Source organism: Macrobrachium rosenbergii, chromosome 49 (genome assembly GCF_040412425.1).
Source record: "Macrobrachium rosenbergii isolate ZJJX-2024 chromosome 49, ASM4041242v1, whole genome shotgun sequence".
Lineage (NCBI taxonomy): Eukaryota > Metazoa > Arthropoda > Malacostraca > Decapoda > Palaemonidae > Macrobrachium > Macrobrachium rosenbergii.
Genome location: NC_089789.1, coordinates 29550117 through 29573023, shown reverse-complemented (window position 1 = coordinate 29573023; position 22907 = coordinate 29550117). Strand labels below are relative to the sequence as shown.

The following is a 22907-nucleotide window of genomic DNA, read 5'->3' as shown; positions in this document are numbered from 1 at the left end:
AAAGAGAGAGAGAATGTATCGTGGTATTCTGCATATAAAGATCACGCGATCCACACACACGGGGTACACACACACACACACACACACACACACATATATATATATATATATATATATATATATATATATATATATATATATAATTTATATGTATATATATGTATATATATGTATATATATATATGTATACATACATATATATATATATATATATATATATATATATATATATATATATATATATATATACACACGTACATATGCATTGATAAAGCTCTTAGGCTCACAGTAAAATAACTCATTACGCATGCGTACACCTACGCATACGTACACCTACGCATGAACAAAAAAAGTATACAGATGTTTATATATAAGTTTCCTGGTAGAAGATGCGAGTTCTTTCTGTATTGTTCTCGCGACCAGTTGACCTACATTGAAGAAAAACGCGAACAAAGGTAAAATCGCCAAATCTCGTACCATATTAATGATGGCAGACGATTCTTCTTGTTATTCTAAAAAAGTAAATTAACTGGAAGTTTGCGAAATTCCCAACGCTTTCGCCGATAATCGAATTGTCCCTTGATTGTTGACCAGCGCCATGTAACGAGTAACGGTCGAGGTCAGTTTTTTGGCGGGAAAGACAGCGATTGGTGGGCGGAGTGTCCAATGGGCGGCGGCGCTGCTGCTGCTGCTGGATCCCTCTCTCTCTCTCTCTCTCTCTCTCTCTCTCTCTTTGGCTGCAGAGTGCGGGAAAGTTTGTGTGTGACGACGGGCGTACCAGTATCACAGTTGGCAGGGTGTGTGACGGGCCGTCGGACCGCGGTCTTTCGTCGAAGCGTTCTCAGTTTTTCGTTTGCGATCGCGCTCTTTTTGAGAGGAGTTGTTTCACTATTAATAATAATCTTGTGAGTCGTGTTCTGTTCGTTTTCAGGTGATCGTTTCGAAAGTGATGTCAGCCGAAGCTCTGTTGTGTTCCGTTCAGCATTTTGTTAATCATCTCGTAGAAAAATAAACATTGCTCTTTAATCGTAGCGCTCATTTGCTCATTTTTCTAGTAATGTCAGTTGTATTACATTTGTTCAAATGTACAAAATAGTTTTCTTTTATCGTTTTGCCAGTTCTTTATAAGTGACTTGGTTAATTCTGAATACTGCATAACAGTTATTACATAAGAACTCTAGTCTCACATTCGTGTAATGTGTGCAGTTTCTTGAATGTTCGATGATTGCGAATGAGATCATTCAAATATTTGTTATTTGCAATCATTCATTTCCTATCAGTACTATTGGAAAGAGCGAAACAAAGAAAATTACTCAAAGTATTTGACGGGCAACTATAAGGGACCGTAGCACTATATGTAGGTCAAAGCCTATAATCTTTAGGCCTATGTCGAATGAACAGAGGCGAAGTTTGTATTTATTGATAGTGTTCGTGTGTTTGTCTGAAAAAAATATATAGTTGTGTTTATTCAGCAGGAGTTGGTCTATTCAACAAGTGATGTACAAGCCCTGTTATTGAGTGAATTATTGACCACCTCTTCCTCGAGTCGAGGAATAAGCCAAGGACGACCTCCTCCTCCTCCTCCTCCTCCCCCACCTACCCCACGTACGCCTCACTCCTCCAAACCTACCTCACACTTGAGTTACCTCCTCAGAAAAACCTCTCTCTCGAGAGAGAGAATATGTATTATACGCTTTCTGTTGACGGGTTGTAAGGAGAGAGAGAGAGAGAGAGAGAGAGACAGAAAAACGCCATTTAGTCCATATATAGGCAGAAAATTTTTTTGACAACATCCCAGCTTGTGCATTCAAAAGAATAGCAATCTGGTCTACTCAGATAAGATCGACTACTCTATATAGTCATTGATATTTCTGATAAATAAAGCTAAATTGGACATTCAGATAACCTGAAGTCTTGTATTTAATATATCACTATAAATTAAGCTTTCTAATCGATATATGTTGCATTAGATGACGTTTTAGTTGCCGTATTCTGACAAGTAAAGCGCTCCTGAAAACCATGTTTTGAAAATAAAGTTCTCCAATAGGCCTAGATATAGTATAAAAAATTTAGTAATCGATGATATTTTGAAGAAAAAAGGTCCTCTAATCAGTTCCGAGGAAGAAAGCATTGTAATTGAATTACTTCGAGATACAGTGTTATTAACGACAGTTCGTGGAATAGAGGATACGGCAACATAGGCCTATTCTGAGGAATAAGACATTCTAATCGGCATTTTCGGAGGAATTAAAGTTCACTGAACAACAAAATCGGAGGAATTCGATGGGATTGTTGAAGGTAAGTTCCAGGATTCGTTTGTTGTTTGTGAACAGAATTTGTATTACTGAGTGCAAGCTAGTACTGTTTTTTTTTTTCGGATATTAGGAAGAGGCCTGCCATATATTCGTTTGTGTTCGTTCAAATTTCGGTGGGTTTTTTTTTGTTGTTGTTTAGACTGCATGCTCCCATAAAAGTGACGCATTTACATGAAAAATGAGCGTATTTATATTATATATACATACATATGTGTATATAGATATGTATGTTATATTCTATATATATCATACGCTTTTATAGGAAGGATACAGATTTAAGAAATAATATAGAGGAGTGATAGGCGTACAGCCTACACCTGTGCAATGTAGGAAGGATACGCTTTTACATAAGAATTGCACTTACACAGGAAGGATAGTTTTTATGGAACTACACACTTATATGGGAGTAATGCTTAAGCAGTAATTAGGGTCTACGGTACATCGTGACTTAATCACAATCCTTTTCATTTTTGGTCGCTGTTTCTTTACCTTTAGAGTGAGTATGAAAATACTTTCAAAAGGTGAAAATCGAAATAAGAATTAACAGAGAATATAAAATAACCGAGGAAAAAATTGGGTCAAGATCGTGTGATGATAATCATCCATTAATAATTAGGGGAAATCAATACCGAAACTCGTGGAGTTACGCTGTGTATATGAGGCTTGATACGTCGTACTACCAGTTAAGAGCAGTGGTAGGAATATATATATATATATATATATATATATATATATATATAGATAGATAGATAGATAGATAAATAGATAGATAGATAGTGGACACATACATGAAGTGTTTATAAACAATATCTCAGAAGTAGAAACATTTTAATTTTTTATTAGAGTTCTGACGATAGACAGAGAGGAGGATTTTTTTTTTTTAATTACTGACACTCGTGTGTCTCATTAAGTTCAGCCCCATCAGTGATATTACTGTTACGGTGTTGCCATTGCGAGATTAACATCAAGTACTTTACTCATTGGTTTCTTCTTTCCTTCTTTCTTTCTTTCTTCCTTTTGTAGAACGAAACTGCGTAGAATATACGAATACGAGTTTAACGTAAAATTGTATCCGTGGAAATATGCTCGATGGTGCAGGATATGATCCTGGCATAGAAAATGGTGAAATATCCGTTACTGAAATTAGTACGAAATGTAATTGGTCAGTTGTGGCGAAAGTTGAAGGGTTGTCATTTTTGTTCTTTTGTATTGGGACTGGTACTTCAGGGCATTATTTGTGTTATTATCATAATGTCAGGCAAGCATGTGCATGTATGTATGTATATATATATATATATATATATATATATATATATATATACTGTATATATATATATATATATATATATATATATATATATATATATATATAGATTTTGATAGATTAATACCGAATAATAGTGTAGCAGACCCTAAATTATAGTTAGGGTAAAAGCTTTCACTCCTTGGTGAGGTATCAAATTGCAAATCATTGTGCTAATAACGGAAGTTGTTACCCAAGTACCGTTTTTATGGGTTCTGTCCCTTTCGACTAGGAAACGGTAGAAAACTATTACAATATAACATGCATTTTAATGACAACAAAGTGACGGGGGCACTAAATATACTGCAAGAATTTTTCATACGTGAAAATTTTAATCAAGCTAACCGAACAGTTTCATTTTGTTGGAAAACTTTCGAACGTAGATGCTATTTCCAACTGACTTCCAGGTTGTTTTAATAGTCTACTTTTCAAGTCTTAGGTGAATCGACGATCACAATAAGTCGATGGTTACTTGGTTCGAGTATGACATGAACTGACGAAACTATAGAGAGTGGTTTGACAATGTTTTGACTTAGAGTGGCATTATACTTAGCACCATAAATTCTGCATTGCTCACAGTGGTTCCATAGGTTATTGTGGTGGAAGCTTTTGAAATCTATCTCATCCTTTGTAGATAAGCAAACACGCTAAAGGAAAGTTCAAAATGCCATATCTAGATTTCTATAGGAGCGTTTCTTCTGTTTTGCGTCACAATTCTGTTTTTGTTCACTTTGGAGTTTCGGGGAAGAAAGTTGATCTATTAGAATCATCCCCTTCCTGACATTTTTTCCGAATTTATAAAAGCGGTTTCTATATAAGCAATATCTATGGCACCCAGTTTGCATTTTATTTGTGCACAGTTTTACGTTGCCAATTAATTGAACAGGTTGTTTCAGAAGGAGTTGCTTGCCTACTGCCATTAGTGCAGGTCCAATATGGTCAATATGATTGGATGCTGCAATTGTAGGAAATCCCGAATTAAACCTCCTTGTATATTTTAAGCTCCATCGGCTGAAAGTTGTAAGTTGAGAAAGCTGACGATCATAAGTTTTGAGTAAAAACAGGTATTTCTCGATTTCTGATAAATTGATAGTAAGGTATTATATTGGCCATTGACCACAAGAGACAAATTGAATAAAAATGAAATTGTTCCCCCTTGTATTATTAAGTTTCGAGTTTGGAATGAGAACCAAAGACAAATTATTCCTGCGATCATTTATCAATTTGACACTATACAGTCAGTTATAATTCTGCACGATGCTAGTGTGTATTTTATACATATATGTATATACTGTATATATATATATATATATATAATGTATATACATATTGTATATATGTGTATGTGTATGTATGTATGTATATATATATATATATATATATATATATATATAGAATCTACAGGTCATTTTTACCTCTCGAATTCTTTACACTTTTCAGGATACACTTTTCGGATACGCCTGTCACTAAAAGCCCTTAGATCCAAATGCAAGATGTGAAGTAATTCTGCTGTCCGTAGCAGGATTCGAGCCCACATCCAGAGTATCAGAACGAGGTCACTTTTGCCGACTTTATATATATATATAAATTATATATATATATATATATATATATATATATATATATATATACATATATATACACAATACAATAGTATACATTATATATATATAATTTTATATGCATATACATACATATTCTATATACATTATAGTGTTGGATGCTTGAGAACGAAAGAATTTTTACTTGTCTGATTTCTAACGTCATGTGCAAGTTGCTGTGCGTCACTAGACCGTTTCAAACGAGCATTTTTTTTTTTAGTATCTTTTGGCAGAAAGTATAGCAAAAATAGTCAGCACTGATAACCCACTTATAATTGCACATGTCTGTTTAGATGGTGCCACGTGCACAAACTTGCTGAATTTCAGTTTTGCCACCAATACTTCTGGTGTAGTTCCTTGTGTTAAATCTCAGTCTGTCGATTTGGAAGCCTGCGCGTTGTTAAGTTCAACAGTATTTTTCATTCCGTTTTCCTTCTGTGGGCGTGTGGGGTTTGCAGAGGAATTTAATCTGTTTTGTTAGTTATTTCTCTGTCATTTTCTGCGTCTCAGCTTACAAACAGTATAACGATAGAGCAGTAATTTCATAACGTTTTCCTAAACATAACATTAAATATTTTTTTGCCTAACTCATCTTCACCGCAAGAAAATTCGTGGTGAAATTGGACGCGCAGCTCTCGTAAAAGGTCATCTCAGTTTTTCATTTCCTCACGTCCAACCTGTTGCCGCCGAGAGAGGACTTGAGAATCTAGCCTTTATAGCTGGGTTGTATGATGATGTGCATTGCCCTTGTTTTTCATAAATTTTGCTGACCTCTGATGGTGCGATACCATTTTATTATAGAATTAACTATCCATGATGATTCCTCTTCAATATAGAAGTCAGTTTGCTAGAGCTAGATGGTTCTGTCTTATCCCTAACCTTTGAAGTGTAGAATCAGCTTCAGTATTTTATATTAATAAGATTTAAATTTTTTTAATCTCTGGTCTACGTCCATTCCATTCCTCAATACAGGAGATATGAAGTTAGTTTTTCCCCAACATACTTTTCAGTTTGCCTCCAACACACTTTTCAGTTTCTCTCCAACACACTTTTCAGTTTCTCTCCAACACACTTTTCAGTTTCTCTCCAACACACTTTTCAGTTTCTCTCCAACACACTTTTCAGTTTGTCTCCAACACACTTTTCAGTTTGTCTCCAACACACTTTTCAGTTTCTCTCCAACACACTTTTCAGTTTCTCTCCAACACACTTTTCAGTTTCTCTCCAACACACTTTTCAGTTTTTCTCCAACATGCTTTTCCCATCAATTTCTAATTTACACAGGTGAAAAGCCAGTTGACTTCTCCACCACTAATCCGATGAAAGTAAACTTTAGTAAACTCTAGCAATTTAACGAAAACACTTTGTTTTTATCATTTTTTGGAAAGAAATATTGCTGCAACATAGGATATACAAATTGTGACATATTAATATAATTATTCATTCGAAGTTTCATTGTTCTTTGTAATTCTCTTCCTTGACTGCTCTGCTTTTTGCATTTTTTATTCTTTTAAGATTAACTTTGATTGCGGTACTATTTTTCAGCTTTTTTAATTGTCTAATTATATATTTATCTATCAAACTGGTCATATATATGTATATATATATACATACATATATATATATATATATATATATATATATATATATATATATATATATATATATATATATGTGTGTGTGTGTGTGTGTGTATAATATAAATATTATATATAAATATATATATATATATATATATATATATATATATATATATATATATATATATATATATATATATATATATATATATATATATATATATATATATATATATATATATATATACATATATATATATATAAAATACACCTCATTTACTTGCTTTTCCACCTAACTAGCATTTATTTTTTAGTATCATCATTATGATTTTTATATCATCTTTAGTACTGATAACAATTGCTTGTTCCATCAGTTTCTGTTTTACACAGGTGAAAAGGCATTTGGCTTCCTCACCACTATTCCTATAAGACTAAACTTTACCAATGTAACAAAAATCTTTGTTTTTCCAATTTTTTAGAAAAAGAAACGTTGCAGCAACATAGAATATACAAATAGTCACTATACTGATAAATTTTTTTTTTTCATTGTCTTTCGTAATTATCCACTTTTACTTCTCTAGTTTCCACATTTTCTATCCTTTTAAGATTATTATTATTGAGGTACTATTTTATTGGACTTCTTTACTTCTCTGCCTCTACATTAGTCTATCAAGCTGGTCTTTTTGACATCCATCTATATGCCTCTCACCATACTATATATATTTTTAGGGTATGCCGGCCAATGAAGAATTAGAGGAATTTATTTCTGGTGACAGAAATTCATTTCTCGCTGTAATGTGGTTCGGATTCCACAGTAAGCTGTAGGTCCCGTTGCTAGATAACCAATTGGTTCTTAGCCACATAAAGTAAATCTGATCCTTCGGGCCAGCCCTAGGAGAGCTGTTAATCAGCTCAGTGGTCTGGTTAAACTAAGGTATACTGAACTTAACATCATTTCGAGTGCTGATAATAATTACTACTAACCATACATCATTCTTTTAAGTAATTTCTGCTTCACGTAATCGTTTACGTTCACTGATTAGCCTAATACCCTTGCTGAAACGTTGTTTCCGGTGCTTAGTAACTGGTGCAGTTTCGTTATAGTTAACATCACAGTAAACAAGAAATGTGTATATTTTTTATTGTTTTGTCTAAGTCTTTACATGTGCTTCGTATAAGGTAATTCACGCCCCCCCTTTTTTTTTTAGCTGACAATCATTGAGGCCAATGCATGTACAACACTTTTCTTTCGGTTGACATGACATTCACGTTTGCATATACTGTTTTTTCTGTAAAACTGAAGTGTCCCTAACATTTGAATATAACGCATGTTACGCTGAAATGCTTATACTTTAACATAACGTCACATTAACTTTACATTACTTGTTGCACATGCTTTAAAGCTGACATGTCATGTACTTTCTTTCAAGATGATATGGTCTAAGTTTTGTTTATGCTTTCCTTTACGCGGACATTACATTAACCTTTACATATACTTTCTTTTATGCCGACCTAACCTTAGCTTTTTTTTATTTAATGTTGAGGTGACACGACCTTAGCTCTTGCTTATACTAATTGAAGGTAACTTGATCGAGACCTCTGTGTATGCTTCAAGCTTTCTTTTAAGCTGACACGACCTTAACATTCTGTATACTGCTTTGTGTTAAGCTGGCGTGAAGGTAAAGTTTACATATACTGTTAGTTAGGATGACCTGATGTAGTTATCTAAGTTGATGGGGCTTTAACCTTAAACTGTTCTTTCTTAAACCAACACACAGTCTTTTTCCTGTAATGCATTGCAGTTTCCAGATTACTGCTTTCGGTCCCAGGATTTAACAAAATGTAATGTTATATCGGATAAATTTAAAACAGCGAAAAAAATCTCGAAAACCTTTCTTGTAAGTCGATACAATCTTTGATATGCAGATAGCCTGATGTGGTCCTCTGAACTCTGGACTCTTTCCAACCAATAGAAACGAACTGGAGAATTTGCCAATACTTGTACACAAAATCACTGGCGATAAGTATAGTTTCATAGGAAGGTCTCCTGAAATGAAAACAGTATATATATATATATGTATGTGTGTGTATTATATATATATATATGTATATATATATTATATATATATATAAATATATATATTATATATATATATATATATATATATATATATATATATATATATATATATACACATACATATATACATATATATTATATAATATATATGTATATATATATAATGTAGATGATTTTTAAATTACCTATTTGCACTTTACATTGGTATAACAGGCAAACTCTGCTCGCGTATGGTATTAGGACAGAACGCTTTCTTTTTTGCGTATGAACAGTAATGTTATAGCAAATATGTGTAATGATGCAAAACGTCAAAAATAGGCCTATGGCCAAAACTGTGTTAATGAAGAACTTCAAGATTCGACTCGCTAATTTTGTATTTTCAAGAAATTATGCCTAGTAATCGTTTTTTAGTGATAAACATATAAGATTAAAGTTGCTTTCCATCTTAAGACGAATATATCATTAAGCACATCGTGACTTCGCCAACCGACTTAATCAGAGCACAACTATAGAATAGTCCTACTAACATATTTTTTCAGACTAAAGCAGGTAGGCTATACCGTAAGATCGTTTTATCTGATTTTTTTTTTACTTAGGTAGAGAATCAGGCAAATAGCATATTTTCTTGCGCTCTTCGATCAAGCGCTAATCAAAGATGCGATTAAAGAGAATAGTTCTCCTAATTTCTAGTAAACTAGATGTCTGCTAGAAATAGTTATGCTTTTAATCGCGACTTCAAAGGCTCTGGTATGACAGTTTAAGGCGAGTTATCTTCAGAAGGAAAGCGATTTCATTACGGAATTAAGAAGTTTGAATCTTGTTACTCTCTTTGAGACAGAGCTCTTGAGCTGAAGTCACGAGCTCAACTGAATAGATGAACTCCAACTCGCTACTAACTCATTTGGAGAGCTGAACTCGTGAGCTAAACTCACGAAAGCTCACCAAGGCAAATAAGTTGCAAATTGAATTTGCTGGTTTGCTCTTTGTTAGTGGAGGGGATTTCGAGGATTCATTTGAAGACTTAAGTGGATTAACGCGCATGTTTTAGGAGATAGGGAAGTTGGGGACAGGTCTAGTTTTCTGTAAAAGAAAACTATTGAGATGGCTTTGTCTATCCGTCCGCGCTTTTTCTGTCCGCCCTCAGATCTTGTAAACTACTGAGGCTAGAAAATTGGTATGTTGATCATCCACCCTCCAGTCATCAAACATACCAAATTGCAGCCCTGTAGCCTCAGTAGTTCTGATTTTATTTAAAGTTAAAGTTACCCAATGATCAGGTGTCCGGCTCTGAACATTGAGAATTAACACAAAATGGAGAAATTATCGAAGGGTCACAAGGAACTGACTGAAGGCAGGACATGAGATATATTAGTGAGACTGATTAAATTAGTAATTTACGAGTTTGATTAAATTAGTAATTCACGAATTAGTTTAATTACAGTTATTTCACGAATTAGTTTAATTCCAGGATTGTTTCATATGTGTGTTCCGTACAGTTAGAATTAACACACAATGGAGAATGAATCGAAGGGTCGTAAAGAATTGCCTGAAGATAGGACGTGAGATATTATTATTATTTAGTGAGACTAATTAAATTAGTCATTCACGAATTAGTTTACTTCCGGTTAATGTCTTCCTGATAGCTCGTGGATTTACTGTATTATTTCATATGCAGGTTATTTAGATTTTTAAAAAGTACTAATTAGACTGATTAAGTGCATACTATTTTATTGATTTAAAAAAAATTGGTGCTTAGTAGTCATATAGAAATTTGCAAGCCAAGTTAAAGCCATGCTCAATCCTTAGCCTAAGCATGTGCTGCGCGCTTAGCCTAATATAAGGAGCAATTATAGTATATGCAAATTACTCTGAAATGTTGATGATTTGATACCATAGCATAGTAAGCTTATGTTATTAGTAGACTATATATATATATATATATATATATATATATATATATATATATATATATGTGTGTGTGTGTGTGTGTGTGTGTGTGTGTGTGTGTGTGTGTGTGTGTGTGTAACTGAAGCACGAAAGTCGAAAGGCCTTGCAGTACTCCATTTTTTCTCTTTCCTTCGTGGATTTTCTTTTATATATATATATATATATATATATATATATATATGTATATGTATATTAAGATAAAAGGCCCATAAAACACTATTTGAACGTTGCAACCCATATATATTTCGGACACTTCCTTTTGTGTCCCAGTTCACTGTTGAACAGGGACACAGAAAAGTGCTCAGTATGGTTGCAACGTTCAGTGTATGAAGCCTTTGTTTCATATTATACTGCGGTATTATAGTAAAAGACATTCATATATATATACATATATATATATATATATATATATATATATACTTAGACAGACATTTTTACACACATGTATATTATAATATATTATATATATATATATATATATATATATATATACACACACACACAGACATTACACACACACACATATGTATATATATATATATATATATATATATATATATAATATATATATATATATATATATATATATATATATATATATATATATATATATATATATATATATATATATATATATGACTATTTATCACATCACCCGTGATTCATATACAATCGAAAGCTACAAACGTCCTTTAATATCAATTCACTCTAAGTAATATATTTTCATATATGTTACCGAAAGGGAATTTTTAGGTGATAATAAGTCCACCGTCCGTGGGATCGAACCAGCGACGGACGGGGGGCCTTACAGTGACACACTAACCGGTCGGCCGACTGGTTGAGTGTGTCACGTCTTTTCTGTTTATCACCTAAGCCCCTTCGGCCAAATTATCCGAGTGTGTATGGTGCTGCTTTTTCTGTTATATATGCTGTATATAACAGCATGTATATATATATACACACACACTTTCTTTCTCGCACCCGAAAACCAAGATCCGGGCTCGCTAATGAAAGGAGAAGGCCCATCGGAACTCGCCCCTTTTTCGCAATGCCAAATGTACCTGAACACTGACACTTTTTTCGAAACAGATTTTCCGGGTTTGGACCCGAGACGTTACAAAGGTAGGCGGAGCGAGCAAAATCTGCAGCGAGATTTTTGCTTCTTTTTCTGTTCTAAGGAAAAAAAGAAGAGGAAGGGAAATTTCTCCAGCCTCCTCACCAACAGTTTTATTCTTTTTTCTTTTTCTTAAATGCAAGAAAGAGAAAAATGATTCCGCATTCTGTAGGTGACTGGTGTATTCGTTATTTTTTTTTTATCCTTTCTCATTTTCTTCTACTTTCCTCTTTTTGTATATGCGAGAAAGACCTGTCTGCTGTAAAATAGGTCGGAGCATTTCTTGCGTGACACGTGTGTGTGTGTGTGTGTGTGTATGTATATATATATATATATATATATATATATATATATATATATATTATATATTACCATATATGTCTATAATTTTTATTTATTTATTTATTTTTGTTGTCAAGTAACCAAGTATAAAACAGCCTTTAAAAATGACTTACTTTCCGTATATAAGAAGCTCACTTGGATTTATATTTGGGCTTGTTTCTTGTATTGGAATATTGACAATTATAGAATTGCAATTGTGTTCAAATAGTTTTTTTTTGCTGTCAAAACCAAGTCAGGTGTTCACGCAGTTCTTTTTACTTTAAACTTTCAGTGCAGAGTCTGATTAAGAAGCAAATTCTTATCGTTTTCAAAACGCTTCAAGCGTTCATTCGTTTCCAAAGGCCATTACTTCGGAGTGAGGCTACGTATTCTGGCCATAAACCAAAATACCAATTAGATAAGAAGGGTTCATCATCTGTGTTCCAGACAATAACCCAAGGCGTCAGTTTAGAAATCTACTTTTATTGACCTAATGTAAGGAGTTGTAACACGCGAAGAAGAACGCTTTTGTCCTTGAAATTAAAACTTTTTCGAAATCTTATATTGCATAAAAATTAACCTTTACTCGTTTCAGTGAGTGCTCGTTTCCACCTACCGTTTAGTTGCAGGATTATATTCCTGATTTCTTTAACCTTCCTTTTAGTTATTGCCGGTTTATTGCTCACTACTGCATGAAACCCATATCCTGAAATTCTGGCTTCCTCATAAAGTAGATAGAATAGCCTGAAATGACAATATTCACAAAGTGAAAGAATAAAGAGAAACTAGCCCTGAATGGAATCGAGTAAGTAAAGAAACTAGCCCTGAGTGGAATCGAGTAAGTAATAGGTTAAGGAAAGTATGAAGAAATATAATAAGAACGGAAAGAAGAAAGAGGGAGATGAATGAGAAGACCCCCTTCCAATTTGATCGCCAGCCAGTTTTGGCTTTCAAACGAGTTCCGTCGTCGGGATTTCTTTCATTATTGGTCGTCGCACCGCTGAAGACTGGTTAGACTTTTCCCTTGTCAGTTGTGATGGACGCTTTCACGGCAAGGAGATTGGCTGAGCCCCCTTTTTTTTCTACGCCCCATTTTTTCTTACTCTGATGAAAGTAATTTTTTTTTACCTTTAAGGGTAAAGGTAAGACAAAAGACCTTCCTGGTTACCTGGGTTTAAAGTACGGCTTTTGGAAGTGGGCAATGGATTCCAGTTTTCTTTTATTCCTAGTTTTATTTTTTTTTTTTTTTAGATACCATTTCTCCATTACGTGTCTGGTATTCTGAAATGCTTTTACGGAGTCCTTTTTAGTAATCATTCGTGTTTTATATTTACCCCATGGCCAATTTTCAGCTGTGATGAAATTATGTCTCGACAGTCACATTGTCTCCACGCTCCTTCACTGAAGTTTCATCATCCAGTTGTCAATAATTCACCTTCAATATGTTACGCCAATCACCTCAGCATGGAATTCCGCGCGTCTTGACAATTTCCACTTCAGTACATTCTCATGAGGCGTTTTTAAACGAGCGATCCTGAGCGCGCGTTAGCAAATACCGTGACAGAGTACGGTGGTGCACATACACACACATACATATACACACATACACACGTAGTTTTGCTCAACACTTTCTTTAATGTGAGTCCCGAGGTTTCTTACACTAATACACGTTTTGTCCAAAATGCATTTGAAGGTGAATGACAGCTTTGTTCGTTGATGTAATTGAAAGTCTTTATCTTCCATGTACCTGTATATATATATATATATATATATATATATATATATATATATATATATATATATATATATATATAATGTGTGTGTGCGTGTGTATAAACTTCCTTCTCTTTCCATAGATTTAATAAATCTTTTTCATTATGTATTAGGGTTTGCGTGTTTATCTCTCTCTCTCTCTCTCTCTCTCTCTCTCTCTCTCTCTCTCTCTCTCTCTCTCTCTCTATCACCCTCTAACTCTGTAGTACGTCAATTGCTTATTTGTCTCTTTATGATGGAATTCTCTATCTGTCTAAAGGTATTCTTCCGTAGTCATTTCTCTCTCTCTCTCTCTCTCTCTCTCTCTCTCTCTCTCTCTCTCTCTCTCTCTCTCTCTCTCTCGCAGAAAGCCCTCTGATTCTAATACTTCGTCGAGTGGTCAAAAATAGTATTCTCTAGGTTTCTTTCTTCTACTTTCCATTAACTTTAGTTATGCACATAGTACAGTGTTATTGCACAATTTTATATATACATATATATATTTTTTGAGAGAGAGAGAGAGAGAGAGGGTGGAGGTTAAAACAGATGGTTAAACTAAAAGCAATTAGTTTTGATCAATCTTTCACGAAAGACCGTTTTTCTAGACTGTGCTTTCCGTTCTCAGTTTTAACAGTTTTGTTATTTATCACAAACTTATTAGTATTATCGCACACTTATAATTATTATTACTATTACAGTTGCATAAAGATATTTTTTCTAGTCTGTGCTTTCCGTTATTTGTGTTAAAAATTTATTTTGGATGCATAACAAACATATTATTGTACCAGTTCCCTACTTCGTTTCCAGCGTAGAAAATATCATAACTCAAGGACCTCAAACCTTCCTAGACCTTTCTTTGAAAGGTTATTCTTGTCCTCTCAATGACGGGCGGTCGTAAGGTTCACCCTTACTAGATTCTAACACTGGAACTATCGATTTCTTATGAATAATTGAGAATCGGCTTCGCCTCCACCAGCTCGCTTAAATGCCAGTATGGATTATTAATATAATTATAAAAGAGGTTAACTGCTGAAGTACAAGTTGGAACAAAGGCTGTATGCTCATGGAGGGTTGGTCCTGTGGTGATCAAGATGAAAATGTAATTGGGTGAAAGATATCACAGGAAAAGATTATATATATATATATATATATATATATATATATATATATATATATATATATATATATATATATATAATATATTGTGTGTGTGTGTGTATGCATTATGAAAAGTCTCTAATGAAATAGGCGCCCTTACATCATCAACACAGCCTTGTTTGAAATATGGGCTTTCTGGTGCATGTCTAATGATAAAGGCAGCCTTACATCGTTTGTATATTATGACCTGAAATTTGTGTTTCCCGAAGTTCTTAATGAAATGTCTGCCCCTCATTTTCAGGATATTGTTACGTGGAATCTGTGCATTTTTAAGTGAGTTCAGTGAAATGACTGCACTTATCTAACACTATAGTGTGACCTGATTTTTTTGCATTCAGCTGTGCTCCTAATGAAATTACTCTAATGATTTTTTCAGCTTAACAAAGCCGGAAATCTAAAAACAAATAGATAAATAAATGAATGAATAAATAAATGGAAATACATCTTCAGTAAAGCATGATTATAAATATGTATATTTTGATATGTGTAGATTGAGAAAGTGATGTTTACATCAAGTGTGTTGTGTGACCTGAAATGTGTGAGTATCTGAACTTTAGTAAAAGGTAAAACAAAATCTATGTATTCTGAAGCGTGCTGCAGTGAAATGGGGACATTTTTAGCACAGCAGGACCTGAATATTGTGTAATGATCTGTGCTTTGTGAAACAGGTGCAATTACACCTTTACAGTAAATATGAAGTTGCCTAGAATATCTGGTGTACACAAGGAAAAGGTTGCACATAGCTTTCAGTACAGCATTACATGAACTCTGCACATTACCTTATAATTTCAGATCGGCTCTACTTGAAGTCTGCTCTTCTGGATTGTTCCTTATTGAAGGCATCACTTGGAATTTCAGTAGAGCTTTGTAGGATCTTTTTGTTTTTGTAAGGTTTTCAAGAAATGGGATAATCTGAAAGAAGATTGACAACAACTTTAATACTAAAAGGTCAAACCCCTTTTTCAGAATTAAAGGTTTATTATTACAACAATCTTCTACATTGTCTCTGCTTGTTGTGTAAGGGTGCATGTTGGTCCATTTGTATCTCTCTCTCTCTCTCTCTCTCTCTCTCTCTCTCTCTCTCTCTCTCTCTCTGTGGACATTGCACCTTAACCGGTATCTGACAACAAGAATTGTTTTCCGTTTTTCCATTTAGAATGTTTATTTCTCAATATTTCTCTTACCTCTATTTCTCACCGTTATGTGCAGTTTCATTTTAACTTTCCGGCTTGTGGACCTTAGGTGTTGTGACGCCATTTCGTTTTTTATTTATGTGTCAGTGGGAGTCATTACCTGTCATTTGAATAACATAATGTTTTAGGATTTTAAAGTTATAGCTATGATGAGCTATACTGATAAAATAACCTTTTATTAAACTACCACTACTACCTGTACTACAGCTGGTGTTATTATTGTTATCACATGTTTTTATCTTCATTACCATGCATAGTTTTGACGTTGCTGTCGCACATGTCATTACCATTATCGTTTTTGTTTCATTTACCACCATTATAGTTATTACCAACACCATCATATTGTTATTATTATTATCATTATTATTATTATTATTTCAAATACGTATTCATATCTACACCAGCTTCTCCTCTTTAACCGTACGATAATCGTAAGTCAAGGAAGCAACATAACAGCAACCCACCCAGAGACATTACAACCCGGAGAGGTCCAGCATTAAAATCCCATTACTTGAAAGAGAAGCTTTAAATGGACCCATTAACTTGAGGGAGAACAAAACCCAGCCACATGCAGGGACTGACAAAACCCCAAATTATGGTTCCCTAAACCGTCCAGTCTAGGAAACCCTTAAAAAAAAAAAAAACCGTATTGCATGGCAGGATATAGTTGGTAAGCACGCGTTCGCGATGCATGTCATACGTAAATGTTCGCTAAAGTTCAGAGACATCCATGTATGCAGCAAACACGTTTACTTAGCCCCGTCTGCGGCACATGCATGCGTACAAGCATTGTCCATAATTATATCCTATGAAGGTATACATTCAGACACATTTATTCATGTTCATGTACTCGACGAGCTCACACTACTCAGTCAGTCACACACATGACTGTGCGCGCGCAGACAAAAAAAACATACATACGCACACTATATATATATATATATATATATATATATATATATATATATATATATATTATATATATGTGTGTGTGTGTGTGTGTGTGAACACTCATTGTAATTCACACGCTTCCCACATCAAGATGCGATTGAACACAAACTTTCAAGGTCTTCCATTCTTTAAGACACGTTCACACCACATCATCCACATTCCTAAACGAATACTACAATTTCACAAGCTAATTATACGAAGGTACATGTACATTCATAGGAATAACACACTTCTAAAATATCTTCTGCATATAGTATAAATACGGCGATTCAAACGAATAAACACATACTTACAGTACGCTGTAGACGGACATACGCTTTCGGGCATAAACAAAAACCAAGTATTCTCATCATATTACGCGTGTATTTTGGAGACAGTGACATTCTGTACATACCAACTTACGAGCGCACAGTGTGTGTTAAGAGTACTAATAAATTGATGCCAGACGCGCATACTTATTTACGGAAACACGTATAAACAAATGCACACACACACACACACACACACACACACACACATCAACGCCACTGATGACAATGTCATTAGCAAAAATATCGACCTCCCTCGAATTTGTGTCTTCTTGTTTGTACATGTGTATGTGAAAATTCCCCACGCGTGTTCTGCAATACAGCAACCGCACTCAGCATCGTTATACCCTTTTTTATAATAAATATGAAACAGCACAACCCTCGCTGTCATATAAACATTGATAATAACGATAATGATCGCATGCATGTGGTTCATCAGTGCATGAGCTAAAATGCGGTAGGTTATACAAACGGTATGAAATTATTTAGGTGCGGCACACGCAGCTTCCAGGCATGGGAAAATCTCTTAGTTATAAATTAGATAGTGTGTGTGTATATGTATATATATATATATATATAAATTATATAGTGTATATATATATATATATATATATATATATATATATATATATATAATCCTAGCGTACATACACAAACACACACACATATATATATATGTATGTATGCTAGGATTATAATACAAATACAGATCAGATTAAAAGTTAAAAAAAAAAATATATATATTTATAAAAATTCGGTATAAACATTAAGGTAAATAATGCCTATTATGGGAAAGAGATATATTGAGGTACATGCACATGAGATAAATATCAAGGGAGATTGTTTCATACACACACACATACACACACACACACACACACATATATATATATATATATATATATATATATATATATATATACACATACATACATACATACATACTGTATATATAAAACCTAAAACTCTTTTCATACTTAAAGGGGATGATGACTGCAGACGTGGTTGCAATCCACTTTCCTGCAATTATTTTGAAATAAGGTTGCTCGCCCCATACTATTGACTAAGATAGATGGGATATGAATGTTGAGGTCATTGTATATGACTATAAGGAAAAGCAGCTGGAAACATTGCGATTATTCCATTCCTTAAGAATAAATTTTATAAATCAGGTCATTTGCTTCCTTTGGGATAAGCCAAAAATTTTTTTTCTGTTTTCCATTGGCCTGGGCTATGTAAGGGCACCAGGTTGCCAAACACGTTGACCTTTGTGGAATAGTAAAATGTTCCGGAAGCCTCGAGCATAGAGTCAGCCATTTGTCAAATGGATGTCATCTGTTTTATTGTGGAATTCCTGGCAATGTTTTGTTTCCACATTTTCTCTACTTTTTTTTTTTTTTTTGTTGGTAATCAATACCTTTCATCGTTCAACGACGCAGTTTGGCCGCTTCTCTTTTTAGTTCCCCGTTTTATTTATTTATTTTTTTTTTTTGTATGTTCGAGCTTACTCTTTTCCTTGGTATGTTGTTTGTCATGTTTTGATTGTTTTTGGCTACGCCTTATTTTCGTCACCTTTACTATTATGTCTCGCGAATTCGTTATTGTTCATTTTTATTGATTTTTTCTTTGTTTGGTTGCCACTTTGTAATTTATTTCCACAAAACATGTTTCCTGATTTTTTGGAAATTTCTTAAGCGGTTTTGTTTTCTGTCGGTAAATTTTTGTTGTTGCTCTGCTCCTTTTTTCCTGCTCTCTTACATTTGTTGTGTGTCTTTAATATCATTCATTTCCTTTCCTCATGTTCTTGCCTTTGATGTGTGCCTTACATTATTATCCCTACTTCTCCGCCTTTGTTGTGAGGCTTTTCAATCCAATTCTTTACACTTCTTGTTTTTCCATGTGCAACTTCAGTGTAATTACTTCTACTTCCTGGCTTTGTCTCAAGCATTTTTAAAGCTAATGCTGCATCTTTAGCATAATTACGTTTTTCATAAACTTTTCACCCCTGGTGTGGGCTTTATCGTCATCAGTGGCTTTGTGAGAAAAAAAAATCTTACTGTCTAATCTCGAACTGCTAACTTTTGAGAGTCTGTCATAATCCAATCTAGGATTCATCATCACATCAACATTCCTCATTATCATCATCATCTTCCATCTTCTTCTTCTTCTTCTTCTTCTTCTTCTTCTTCTTCTTCTTCTTCTTCTTCTTCTTCTTCTTCTTCTTCATACTGTCGGTAGGAAATGACAAAGAGAGGCACCGTTTTGCTCTGTTGGTGCAAGTTTTCGTTTGCATCAGCGGTATTCAACCGAATATTAAGTGTAAATACGCATTTAGTATCTTTCAATTGCAGATTTTCTTTTGATTCTTTCACATTTGTGTGTCTCTGCATACAGACTCCTGTATCTAGATATCCTTGTATATACATTCTCACAACTAAAGCTGACAGACATATAACACATAATTCCAAACAGATAAATGCATACATGCACTTGAACACACACAAACACGTGATCATTAATTTCACGCATAGACACAAATTCACACATTGAGACATATAAAATTTATATACATGCTCTAATGCAAATAAACATTCAAAAATTACCTATTTAAACAACTGAGTTCGGTGGGAATATCTGAATTATATATGTCATATAACTGGGCCTGTTCCCCTAGTATGAAAAACGACAATTTGTTTTAATGGGGTTTTCGAATGGTATACTCAAATGTTCTATGCATAATAGTATTACAATACTGTTTACCACATTGCCTATACTTTTCCATTAGCTAAACTAGAATTGATTTATGGGAAATAGAGACCATTACTCGCCTGGATAAGAGGACAACATAAGAGGGCGAAGTATAAGAAGAGTTTATAAACTGAGGCGGAGAAAGAGTGCAGATCAGCCCCACTTGCTAATTTGTGAACCTATTCATACATGTATTATATATATATATATATATATATATATATATATATATATATATATATATATATATATATATATGTATGTATATATATTTTGCATGCATCTTTTCCCCCTTAGAGGTTACTCTCCAGTTTTAGCAAGTATTATTGGAATAAGATTACAGGCTGCAGGCCCTAACTAGAAAATGTTTAAGGGAAACACACATATGCATTTATCATATATGTGTATATATATACATATATGCATGTATATATACAAGTATAATATATATATATATATATATATATATATATATATATATATATATATATATACTATATATATTTGTGAGTGTGTGTTTTGGAGATTTGATTCTTGTAAAGAAGGGAGAAGTATGCGTTAACGCTTACCTCATTTTATTTGCTACGCGTTTTGTTGTTTCTTCTGAACATCATTCTCAAGACAATAAAAGACAACGTAATTTAATTGTTTGGAATATATAGTCATTATTAGTTAGCAAAACCAAATAAACGGTTAATAACAAGGGCATGCATAAGAAGTTTAAAAGTTATTTACCATAAAATATTCAAGTCTTCAGCAATTGAAGGATAATGAAAAATTGTTTAAGAAAACGTTATAAAACGTTTCATTATAAACTGTTTTGCCTACTTAGTACCTGTATATTGTATTTTATATAATACTTAAACTTTTTATTCATATCCTATGATATAGATCTTTTTTCCTACTGATAATTACTGGATTTTCTTTTAACTATGTAAATTGCTATGAAATTACAAGGATTCTGTACGATTTATATATATATATATATATATATATATATATATGTGTGTGTGTGTGTATGTATATATATACACACACATATAAATATGTAGCCTATATGCATATTGTATATTTATATTTTATATATATATGTATGTGTGTGTGTGTGGGCGTGCGTGCGTTGGTTCGATCCCGATGTGAGTCGGAAATTTATTTTTGTTCCACACGTGTTTGTGTGTTGATTATTTCTAACTTATATACGTTTACGAAGGCAATTTTTAATGACAGCATTTTTTAATTTGTCCTCGAACATGAAGAGCTCAGAGTATCTGTTAGTCTAAGAGTTAAGCTGTTTCTAAGAGAGAGAGAGAGAGAGAGAGAGAGAGAGAGAGAGACTCCCAGCATCGATCATTTGAGACAGGGAGAGAGGCAAAGAGCTAACACACGAATCAACGTCTTCCATTTGACGTCTGCTTGACATGCTAAACGTTCCAGGCAGGATTCTTAAGCAGGCAGGAATGCTTTGGGCACATTCCGTTAAATACCATTGTCTCTGTTGGCCGAAGCATTGAACTGTAACTGGTGAGTAGTCGACTGTGTTAGGTCGCAAACAGGACGAAGAATGAGGTGGCTGAAGAATTTCATCCAACAGACAGGTTGAGAAAAAGCGTAAGGTTAATTATGAAAAAGTTTATGTATGTATGTATACACATATATATGTGTGTGTGTATACATTCATACATACCCCTTTCATAATCAACCTTACGCTTTTCTCAACTTGTCTGTTGGATGAAAATATATATATATATATATATATATATATATATATATATATATATATATATATATATATATATATATATATATATATATATTTATATTTATATATGTGTGTGTGTGCGTGCGTGTGTATGTTTGTTTCTGCGTGACTGTATGCATTCGCGTGCATGCATGTATATATGAATGAGAGAGAGAGAGTGGCGGATGGGCGAAAGATACTTCCAATAGTGTCCGCCGTTTAATGAAAATTGTTCAGTTTATGTGGCTATAAAAATCATGAAATTGAGATGTACTTCGCTCTCCCTGTTATGCCGAAGCACTCGGGTGAAATAATTTCGAGAGGAAAAATGTGTAATTAGACTATGATTTAAAACGAGACTTTTTTTTTTTTTTTTTTTTTTACTTCGAATCCTTTTTCGTTCCTCCCCCGTGAGGGTGAATAAACCTCAATAAAAGTTTTGGGTTTTCATGTTTTCCTGTGTAACCATGAAAGGGGTGGAGGGCTCTCTCTCTCTCTCTCTCTCTCTCTCTCTCTCTCTCTCTCTCTCTCTCTCTCTCTCTCTCTCTCTCTCTCTCTCTCTCTCTGCGTTATGTAGAATGATTTGGGTTGCTGAGAGAAAGAGAGACGTAGACTACATATCTTCAAGTAACGTGAATAAAACAGTCATGACTAAATTTTTTTCTCTCTCTCTCTCTCTCTCTCTCTCTCTCTCTCTCTCTCTCTCTCTCTCTCTCTCTCTCCTTCACATACATACTTAAAGACAAGATTAAATTTTTTCTTACACTGTCAATGCTAATTATCTATCTCTTTCTTTCT

The 22907-nt window shown here is 33.8% G+C and overlaps 1 protein-coding gene across 1 annotated transcript in view; it reads left to right on the top strand.

Moving 5' to 3' along the window:
- The first annotated feature begins 739 nt into the window (after positions 1 to 739).
- M6 (neuronal membrane glycoprotein M6) overlaps positions 740 to 22907 on the top strand; it is a 579933-nt gene continuing 557765 nt past the window's right edge. The window contains 2 exon segments of the mRNA XM_067093049.1: positions 740 to 905; positions 1473 to 2298. The gene's annotated coding sequence lies outside the window, so the exon portion shown is untranslated.